Genomic DNA, 10,000 nt, shown 5'->3' with positions numbered 1-10,000 from the left:
AACATCTTTTCACAATACACTTGGAATGAACATACGTAAAAGAAACCTGATTTTTATGACCTCAATCACCTCGTGGTAGACATTATCTCAAGGCCCATGTCCTCTTGCACTCTCTCGTGCTCGAAGGACGGCACAGACACATGCTCGGGACTCCTCCTCACTTTCCTCCCGCAGGTAGCCCGCGGTAAGGGGGGTACCTACTGACTTAACTACTTGCTACTTGGGGGGAGTAGACCTAGAACGTCAATACGTCCTTCATTAACTTAAAAGGTGTTACCGACCATGTTCTGGCCCTTGGTATCACATGAATGTGATTACTCAATGAGTTACACACATGGCACTTATTGATAAACTAATTCCTAAAAAATACTGACACTCTTGCCATCCTTAGGGAACTTTCTATACCCACATGCCACGTAATTACACAGATGACTATCTCTACCAAAGGGGAAGGAAAAAACAACGCTAGATCAAATTCCGTCTTCAATGAAGAACACACCCTTCCACCTGCGCAAAAAATCCGGGAAACTTGATCTCCTGCCTCATTCGAGGAACTCATTCACGGGGAATGTACGCCGGGCTCTCCCACGGAACCCCTATCACTCACACTCACAGTGATTCTCTCTCCCTCTCTCTCTCCGTAGTCGTCAAGATCTTCCCATTTTCTATGCGCTCCATCAACACATATACTTGAGCCTACTTCTTTCGTTGTGGTTCCTTCTGCTTTACGTCGAGTTATTACATCTGTTCTTCGTCGTAGGGTCACTGAGCCCGTGTGTGGGCTCTAGCCGTGTTCCGCACCATACACTCCTACGTTTTGCTGGCATCCGTAACGAGCGGTTCTTCAAACTCGTTACACACATTCCGACTTCAATGATCGGGAGCGGTGGTAAGGGGTTGCTGCTCCACCCCTCCTACCTCCTTATGCACTCCCTGGGAAGACGCACTGCCACTCGCTGGCAGATGGGCATCCCCTACTGCTCAGTGGGGGAGCGTCTGGCTCCCCTCCCCCACACTCCGGGGCAAAGATGGCTGGCTGACTCCTTGGCACTCCCGTCCCAAGTCCTTACGGTCTGACGGACGGCCCAAGGGACCGTTGGTCCCCTTCCCACGTTTTCTTCCCCTTCCTGCGTCGTCTTCCCCTCCCTGTGTCGTTTTCCCCTCCCTCTCGTTGGTATAGGGGAAACATGATTTCTTCTGCCGACGCCGTTTTCTTTTTAAACAGCTTTCAGATGGTGGTTTGTGGCCTGACATCCATATCACTACAGCTGGTCGTCGTAGGGCCATAAAGGCCGTAGGTGGCCATCTTTTAGTACCACCCCACAGTTCCAACAACAGCCAGTCGCCACATCCTACCTCTCTGACCTCTGCCTCTTCGAGATTCTCTTCTAAAAACTCCCCATCCTTGGTAGGTTGTCGATGCCGGTTGGGTGCCGGGCTGCCTCGATGGTTGTGTATCTGCTATCATGTGCGTTGAGAAACCGTTCACCGAGTACCGGGCATATACGAGCTACACTTGATTTCACCCCTCTCTCTCTTTCCGTCACCTCCACTCGACGTCAAACATCTCGTGTTAACCATTGTCACTATTATCTTCTGTTTCCACTTTTTTCAAAAATCTCACGTCGGCTAAAATCACTTAGCACAGACGTTAACCTGTTAATATAATTATTACCCCGCACACCTGACACCATTTAATATGACCCACTCTGGGTCGTATTAAGGGGGGGGGGGGGTTCACACTTTACATCTTGGGGGAAAGAAAGATAGAGAATATCCATTTCTTATTAACACAATTAGAGGGGGAGGTCATGCACAAATAATAGCCGATTTGATTGTTGACACATGCTGTATTCTCTTAAGTTTACAAGGGCGCTCTTAATTATGATTACGTTACATTACTAAGGAAAAGCCCTCAGAAAAATGGTACTCGGTTAAGCACACACATCTTGGCACCTGACACTCTCTATCGACCTCCAAGCCAGACTGACTCCTCTGGGCAATTTCCCCATCGCCCATAGATGGGCATCGTGATGCCTGATCAATGATTGGTTGTTTTGACCCGAATGTCTCATAACAACAAATCGGAAGAGGTTTAGATGACGCCAAGCCAATAACCGTCATTTTCATAGTGCCACAGCGTCCCTGTCTTTCTAACAAAGGGAAATCCGTTACCACTAACCCAAACACTAAACCACGATCGGATTATATATATATATATATATATATATATATATATATATATATATATATATATGTATATATATATATATATATATATATATATATATATATATATATATATATATATATATATATATATATATATATATATATATATATATATATATATATATATATATATATAATTCATATGTATATATATATATATATATATATATATATATATATATATATATATATATATATATATATATATATATATATATATATATATATATATATATATCATAGGCACACGTGATTTTAATCAATGTAAATATCACCCACGAATGGCATTTAATACCGAATTCTATCTTAGGAATATATATCCACTTGGAATTCATTTTATAGTAACAGCTTTCAGCCGGGTGGGGATTTGAACCCACGCCTGCTCGGCCGGAAACCATGCCTGCGAAGACTCTACTGACTGAGCATGGTTTCGGGCCGAACATGTGTGAGTTCGAATATTCACTCAGCCAAAAGCTGTTACCATAAAATGAATTCTAAGTGGATATATATTCCCAAGATAGAATTCGGTACTAAATGCGTTTGTGGGTGATATATATATATATATATATATATATATATATATATATATATATATATATATATATATACATATATATATATATATATATATATATATATATATATATATATATATATATATATATATATATATATATATATATATATATATATATATATATATACATATTCATTATAAACTAATAGATAAATAAATAAAGGTTGATAGAATAAATACACAGATATAAGATGAATTTATACATTAATAATAAAACAATTTTGAAAACTTTCATCGTTAAATTTCCAATAAAATGGTACTACAATGTCCTATAAAACTCCCTATTCTAATCAAAACACTAGCGTGGACAAATAATTGATACACATATTGTATATCATCTTTGAAGAATATTCTTATCAAAAGTAGTTCTTTAGACACATATAAAAGTTAGGTTTCCTCAGAAAATAGAGTAGCTGTAACACATCAAACTTCGAAAGGAGGAAAGGTTTATTATTTTGAAAGGTCATAATATATCCTTCAAACATGCAAAAAAACTATACTTAACTTCTACCAAATATTTCAGTCTTGATTTTCAATAAATATGGGTCTTTTTTTATTCTTCTCCTTTATCTCTAACTATGATTTCTTCTTCTTATTTACTGAGAGTTCAGTGAGACCTTCAAAAAATAAAATTATTTCAAAGAAATAAGAAATTTTCGTTGATGACTTACATTATAATTCAGTTTATAGAGGCTGCTTTGATTTCCCGGATCACAACTTGTTAAATTATTTAGCTCATAACTAACTTTTGTCATGAGTATGGTATTCAACAGATGAAGTAATGAGAACTTGGTTACATTAAAAACAAGGAGATTCGTGTGTCACATATTATATATAACTCAATTTGAATCTCTTAATTAGATTTAAATGCTTCCCTTAAATCGATTACAATTAAACTATCTATGATATGAATAATAGTCTGAATGTGTCACTGTGTTATTCCTGTGTCTAAGTACATATATATATATATATATATATATATATATATATATATATATATATATATATATATATATATATATATATATATATATATATATATATATATATATATATATATATATATACATATATATATATATATATATATATATATATATATATATATATATATATATATATATATATATATATATACATACTTTACTGACTGAGCATGGTTTCTGGCCGAACATATGTAGGTTCGAATATCCACTCGGCCAGAAGCTGTTACCATAAAAAGAATTCTAAGTGGAATATTCCCAAGATAGAATTCGGTACTAAATGCGTTCGTGGGTGATGTTTATATATATATATATATATATATATATATATATGTATATATATATGTATATATATATATATATATATATATATATATATATATATATACATATATATATGTATATATATATATATATATATATATATATATATATATATAAGCATATATATATATATATATATATATATATATATATATATATATATATATATATATATAGATATATATATATATATATATATATATATATATATATATATATATATATATATATATATATATATATATATATATGTATATATGTATATATATATATATATATATATATATATATATATATATATATATATATATATATACATATATATATATATATATATATATATATATAAATATATATATATATATATATATATATATATATAACAGAAAAAACTACAACACACAAAATTAACTTGTACTACCTTATTGTAATTCTTTTAAAGAAATTCCCCAACTGTTGAAAAACTTCAATGTAAATGTAGCATTTAGGAGTAAAAATACAATAAAAACAGCCTTAATAAAGAACTCTCCTGACATTACCAAGGGATGTGTAGATCGTATTTCATGCAATGCTTGTGAAAAATACTATATTGGTCAAACTGGTAAAGCCGTAGAAAAGAGAATTGAACAACATAAGAAAAGTGTCAGGTATGCTCAAGGTAATAATGCACTCTTTGCTCACGTTAGAGATAAAAATCACACCATTAATTGGTCAGGTGCAGAGAAATTGGTTCATTCAAATAACTTAGTGGAAAGAAACATCATAGAGTCCAGTTTCATAAAGGAAACCTTTGAAAACAACTTGAATATTGGTCATGGAATGTATAAACTCGACGCCTTTATATGTAAAGAGATTTGTAAGCTATATAAAAAAACATTAACCACTTAATGTAGAATTGAATGTATTGTCAATAATTAACATCGCTGTAAAATTAATATTTAGACCTAAGCTACCATTCATTAATAGGTACAATTATTTTGTATAGTACGCATAAGTATATTGGCACTATATAGTGTTATGCTAGTTATAGGTATTGATATATACATGATTATATGTTTATGATATTAATGTTGTATGTATATATATATATGTATATATACATATGTATATGGGTATATGTATGTATGTGTATATATATGTATGTATATATATGTATGTGTGTATATATGTATATGTATGTGTATATGTATGTATTATATATATGTATGTATGTGTATGTTTTGCTTATGTTTTATATAGATAAGGCTACCGTGTTTTCATATAAATAAACTGTACTGAAAGTCAAAAAAACAAGAATTTACCCACCACTAGATGACCCTCTTTGGCAGGTGTCTAATGAGCTTGGGGACTCGCCCACTTGACCCAGGTAGCTGGTAAGGGAGTGTCATTGTTCTCTTAATCTCTATATGTATGTTCATACGTTTGCTTTCCCTATAAAATGTAAAGAAACCTCTCTCAATAAATCAGTCCTCTGAAGAAAGTATCACGAAACTAGTCAGGACTTAAGTGTATATTTCGTATTTTCATTTTCCCTGTGGTTCTTCTGCATCTGAGCATCACGTTTTCCTGTGATTTTTAACATATATATATATATATATATATATATATATATATATATATATATATATATATATATATATATATATATATATATATATATATACTGTGTTTATATATATATATATATATATATATATATATATATATATATATATATATATATATATATATATATATACTGTGTTTATATATATATATATATATATATATATATATATATATATATATATATATATATATATATATATATATATATATATATATATATATATATATATATATATATATATATATATGACGCAATCTGGGTCGTATTAAGGGGGGGTTCACACTTCACATCTTGGGGGAAACAAAGATAGAGAAAATCCATTTCTTGTTAACACAATTAGAGGGGGAGGTCATGCACAAATAATAGCCGAGTTGATCGTTTACACATGCTGTATTCTCTTAAGTTTACAAGGGCGCCCTTAATTATGATTACGTTACGTTACTAAGAAAAAGCCCTCAGGAAAATGGTACTCGGTTCGGCACACACATCTTGGCACCTGACACTCTCTATCGACCTCGAAACCAGACTGACTCCTCTGGGCAATTTCCCCATCGCCCATAGATGGGCATCGCGATGCCTGATCAATGATTGGTTGTTTTGACCCGAAAGTCTCATAACAACCAAACGGAAGAGGTTTAGGTGACGCCAAGCCAATAACCGTCATTTTCAAAGTGCCACAGCGTCCCCGTCTCTCTAACAAAGGGAAATCCGTTAACACTAACTCAAACACTAAACCACGATCCGTTTATCACTCCCTTCCCAAATTTTTACGTCCCGTAAAATTCACACTTATCCGATTTTTTTTCTCACAACAATTTTTTTTTCTCTCTCTTTTTTATGAAACTTTTCTAAATTTTTTTTTCCACTGAAACAAAAAAACTTTCGTGTCTCTTTACATTGCCGCTGAGTACCATCCTCTTCGGGTGCATGCAGAAATTAGAATTAAAAATCAAAATCAGAGGGCCGGTTGGCGTGTTACAATTGCAAGTTACACAAAGATGAATGTCACGCCCACAATAGGTCATACAGAAACACAAAATTCAGGTTTAATACATCATTACCGAAACGTGGAGCACAAAATCAGAAAAACAATAATGTTTTACCAACAGTTCCTTCAATGCAATAAAATTTTTATACGAACCGACAAATCATTACATACACAAATTAAAGAAAATGATAAAAATCAAGAGAAATCAAAATGAATAACTTACAATCCCAACACTCTTTGACACATTTACCATTATAAGAAAACCATTTCTAGCACATCCGTGACACTGGAATAAGGAGCAAACTCAAACAGTGAATAATAATAAAAAAAAAAAACGCTTATCAATAACCGAGCAATATTATTTCTCCTGAAAAACAAAAACATAAGTAATGATGTTCCATTTTCAACCCATGATTAACAATTACCTGTAACAGCACCGAAAACCTCCACAAACAAATGAAATTTTTTTAAATACAGTACAACAAAATGGAAAAGCATACATAAAAGCATTGGTAATAGCAAAATAAGTATCAACATAGGGTAATGAAATTTGAATTAATTCCAACATAAACATAAATGCAACAGAAATTTCTCAGTATGATGAATGACATACTCGTGATATGCTTAGAACAAAACCAAAAAACGGAAACAAAATTTAAAACATCTTTTCACAATACACTTGGAATGAACATACGTAAAAGAAACCTGATTTTTATGACCTCAATCACCTCGTGGTAGACATTATCTCAAGGCCCATGTCCTCTTGCACTCTCTCGTGCTCGAAGGACGGCACAGACACATGCTCGGTCCTCCTCCTCAATTTCCTCCCGCAGGTAGCCCGCGGTAAGGGGGTACCTACTCACTTAACTACTTGCTACTTAGGGGGAGTAGACCTAGGACGTCAATACGTTTTATTAACTTAAAAGGTGTTACCGACCATGTTCTGGCCCTTGGTATCACATGAATGTGGTTACTCAATGAGTTACACACATGGCACTTATTGATAAACTAGTTCCTAAAAAATACTGACACTCTTGCCATCCTTAGGGAACTTTCTATACCCACATGCCACGTAATTACACAGATGACTATCTCTACCAAAGGGGAAGGAAAAAACAGCGCTAGATCAAATTCCGTCTTCAATGAAGAACACACCCTTCCACCTGCGCAAAAAATCCGGGAAACTTGATCTCCTACCTCATTCGAGGAACTCATTCACGGGGCATGTACGCCGGGCTCTCCCACGGAACCCCCATCACTCACACTCACAGTGATTCTCTCTCCCTCTCTCTCTCCGTAGTCGTCAAGATCTTCCCATTATCTATGGGCTCCATCCACAGATCTACTTGAGCCTACTTCTTTCGTTGTGGTTCCTTCTGCTTTACGTCGAGTTATTACATCTGTTCTTCGTCGTAGGGTCACTGAGCCCGTGTGTGGGCTCTGGCCGTGTTCCACTCCATACACTCCTACGTTTTGCTGGCATCCGTAACGAGCGGTTCTTCAAACTCGTTACACACACTCCGACTTCAATGATCGGAAGCGGTGGTAAGGGGTTGCTGCTCCACCCCTCCTACCTCCTTATGCACTCCCTGGGAAGACGCACTGCCACTCGCTGGCAGGTGGGCATCCCCTACTGCTCAGTGGGGGAGCATCTGGCTCCCCTCCCCCACACTCCGGGGCAAAGATGGCTGGCTGACTCCTTGGCACTCCCGTCCCCAGTCCTTACGGTCTGACGGACGGCCCAAGGGACCGTTGGTCCCCTTCCCACGTTGTCTTCCCCTTCCTGTGTCGTCTTCCCCTCCCTGCGTCGTCTTCCCCTCCTTCTCGTTGGTATATGGGAAACATGATTTCTTCTGCCGACGCCGTTTTCTTTTCAAACAGCTTTCAGATGGTGGTTTGTGGCCTGACATCCATACCACTACCGCTGGTCGTCGCAGGGCCATAAAGGCCGTAGGTGGCCATCTGTTAGTACCACCCCACAGTTCCAACAACCGCCAGTCGCCACATCCTACCTCTCTGACCTCTGCCTCTTCGAGATTCTCTTCTAAAAACTCCCCATCCTTGGTAGGTTGTCGATGCCGGTTGGGTGCCGGGCTGCCTCGATGGTTGTGTATCTGCTATCATGTGCGTTGAGAAACCGTTCACCGAGTACCGGGAATACACGAGCTACACTTGATTTCACCCCTCTCTCTCTCCGTCACCTCCACTCGACGTCGAACATCTCGTGTTAACCATTGTCACTATTATCTTTTGTTTCCACTTTTTTCAAAAATCTCACGTCGGCTAAAATCACTTAGCACAGACGTTAACCTGTTAATATAATTATTACCCCACACACCTGACACCATTTAATATGACCCAATCTGGGTCGTATTAAGGCGGGGGGGGGGGGGAGGGGGTTCACACTTCACATCTTGGGGGAAACAAAGATAGAGAAAATCCATTTCTTATTAACACAATTAGAGGGGGAGGTCATGCACAAATAATAGCCGAGTTGATTGTTGACACATGCTGTATTCTCTTAAGTTTACAAGGGCGCTCTTAATTATGATTATGTTACATTACTAAGGAAAAGCCCTCAGAAAAATGGTACTCGGTTGGGCACACACATCTTGGCACCTGACACTCTCTATCGACCTCCAAACCAGACTGACTCCTCTGGGCAATTTCCCCATCGCCCATAGATGGGCATCGTGATGCCTGATCAATGATTGGTTGTTTCGACCCGAAAGTCTCACAACAACCAATCGGAAGAGGTTTAGGTGACGCCAAGCCAATAACCCTCATTTTCATAGTGCCACCGCGTCCCTGTCTTTCTAACAAAGGGAAATCCGTTACCAGTAACCCAAACACTAAACCACGATCAGTTTACATATATATATATATATATATATATATATATATATATATATATATATATATATATATATATATATATATATATATATATATCATAGGCACACGTGATTTTAATCAATGTAAATATCACCCACGAATGGCATTTAATACCGAATTCTATCTTAGGAATATATATCCACTTGGAATTCATTTTATAGTAACAGCTTTCAGCCGGGTGGGGATTTCAACCCACGCCTGCTCGGCCGGAAACCATGCCTGCAAAGACTCTACTGACTGAGCATGGTTTCCGGCCGAACTGGTGTGAGTTCGAATATTCACTCGGCCAAAAGCTGTTACCATAAAATGAATTCTAAGTGGATATATATTCCCAAGATAGAATTCGGTACTAAATGCGTTCGTGGGTGATATATATATATATATATATATAT

Source organism: Palaemon carinicauda, chromosome 5 (genome assembly GCF_036898095.1).
Source record: "Palaemon carinicauda isolate YSFRI2023 chromosome 5, ASM3689809v2, whole genome shotgun sequence".
Taxonomy (NCBI): Eukaryota; Metazoa; Arthropoda; class Malacostraca; order Decapoda; family Palaemonidae; genus Palaemon; species Palaemon carinicauda.
Note: the sequence above shows the minus strand (reverse complement) of the source record.